Raw genomic sequence first — 2,360 nt, 5'->3', positions numbered from 1 at the left:
CATCCAGGCCGGCATGTGAGTTTCTGAATATTTTCTATTCTCATATCAGTCACTGAGCTCAAATGTTTACACGCTGCAGTTGCTAATACTTCATCGCCTACCTCTTGATTAGGAATAGAGTCCAAAATTGAAACATCACTGAGAGATAAGGAGGAGACTGAACTGAAGTGGAGGGTATTCGTCTTTTGGTGGAGCATTGTAGGGCTCGGAAGCCATTCAACCACCAACTATGGGCAATTCTGAATCTCAAGCTTTCTTAAGCAAGGAAGACTGTTGGGCAATTTACCCAAAAGCTTGGGACATCTTTGAATGGAGAGCTCTGAGAGGTGAGAAAATGCTTGAACTTCCTCATCAACTTCAAAAGGAGACCAATCCTCCCATTCTGGCATATCCCAAAAGCAGAAAGTCTCTAGAGCTGGAAAAGGGTTTGAGCAACCCCGCAAATAGAACTCAAGGCCAACGTTCTCTACTCTTTTCATTCCTCTAATCTGAAGTTTTGCAAGCGAGGGTAATTGCCCCAAAGGTGGTAAGCATGTACATTTTTCACTATTTTTCAACACTAACTTCACCATATTAGAAAACTGAGGATCTCCAACCCAAGTTGGAAATATTGGACCATAGTAACCACTGATGGAAAGTGCTTTAACCTTCTTGTTCGGTTGTAGCTCGTCAAGCACTTCTAATTCAACCTTTTCATTTCGTGAATCATCTGAATTGATGTCACCCCATTCCATCAATAATTTATCTAAGCCCTGTTTCTCATACAACTTGGCGGCCTTTGCATCCACAACATCCACCACATTATCTAACCCAGATATGCAAAGTGCCCCTCTAAGATGAATTAAGTTCCCCAACTCTCTTATCATAAACCCATTTCCTTTGCTAATAATGAAGTTTGATAATGTTTGGAGACTTGTTAACTGACCTATTTTTGGTGGCATTTCTTGTAAGGAATTTGCACCAGTAACGTCGAGATGACGCAAGTTAATTAGGTTTCCTGTGGCTGTAGGCAACTTCTTCATATGTATGCAATATCTTAATACAAGTGTTTGTAGATTGTATAGAGTACACAGTGGTTCGGGTAATAAGCACAGCAGGGCATGAGAAAGATCAAGATACCTCAAATGCTTCAAATGTCCGATGGAACTTGGCAGTTCACCTATTTTATATCCACCAAAACTAAGCACGCGTAAACTTCTAAGGTTTGGCAACAAATCATGGGGAACATTGCTGGTCAAATAAGCTTTTCCATAATATGCTCCAGATGGTACAAGGGTACGTAAATGCTTGGCATCATAAAAGGTCTCAAACTTTTTGATGTCGTCATATTTGTAACGCTTGTAAGATGAACGGCGAGCCTTACTAAGATTTTTGTACTGCTCATTAACTTTCGACATATCCTCCAGCCTAAAACAAAATTTTCCTGTGACAAACTGAGCGAGATCATTGATGAGGTCATGCATCACAAATTTTGAGCTTTCACCACTAGTTGATGGTTGAAAAAATGACATGGACAACAATTCATGAAAGTACTCGCACCCGAGATCTTCTATTTGCTTCTTTCCTTTTTCTATTGGTTGTTGAATGAAGCCTTCAGCCATCCACAATAAAACAAGTTTCTTTTCACTAAACCTAAAATTTTTGGGCAGTATTGAACAGTATGCAAAACACTTCTTCAAATGTGAAGGGAGGTGATGGTAGCTTAACCTCAAAACCGGAAGAATGTCACTTTCCTGATCTGATGACTCCCACATTTTACTATTCAATACATGTTCCCATTCATCCTCTCTTAGTTTACAACGTAAAAGGCCACTAAGTGTCCTAGCAGCCAAAGGCAAGCCTCCACATTTCTGAACTATTTTCCTACCAATTGAAACCAAATTCGGGCTTGCCTCCATAATTGTGTTCTCAAATGCAGTTTGTGCAAACACCGACCAACAATCATCCATTGATAATTGCTTCAAGTAATGATATTTCACAGTTCCTAGCATCAACGTTTACGTGTTGTTACCATGACTTTACTTCCTCGGGCTCCATTGTTGAAAGGACTCTTCAAACTGCTCCAATCACTGTGTTTTTTGTTCCAAAAATCATCTAAAACAATCAAGAACTTTTTCCCATCCAAAATCTGCTTTAGTTGGACTTGGACTTGATCCAAGGCATCAAAATTGCAAGGCTGGGAAGTGACGGACTCCAAAATTGCTTTTGTCACTCGCATAATATCGAAATCTTCAGAGACACACACAAACCTATGCTTTTATTTCAAAGTGCTTCCCGACCATGTCATCATTGTATACCATCTGAGCAAGGGTGGTCTTGCCAACCACACCCATACCCACAATAGGAACTACCCCAATAAT

At 40.1% G+C, this 2,360-nt stretch overlaps 1 pseudogene; it reads right to left on the bottom strand.

Moving 5' to 3' along the window:
- Window positions 1-227: 227 nt before the first annotated feature.
- Window positions 228-1,991, bottom strand: LOC145821374 (putative disease resistance RPP13-like protein 1 pseudogene; annotated as a pseudogene).
- Between the last annotated feature and the right edge of the window lie 369 nt (window positions 1,992-2,360).

This window comes from Camellia sinensis, chromosome 1 (genome assembly GCF_055761805.1).
Source record: "Camellia sinensis isolate YWXY chromosome 1, ASM5576180v1, whole genome shotgun sequence".
In the NCBI taxonomy this organism is placed as follows: Eukaryota; Viridiplantae; Streptophyta; class Magnoliopsida; order Ericales; family Theaceae; genus Camellia; species Camellia sinensis.
This window is presented reverse-complemented; position numbering and strand designations above follow the sequence as displayed.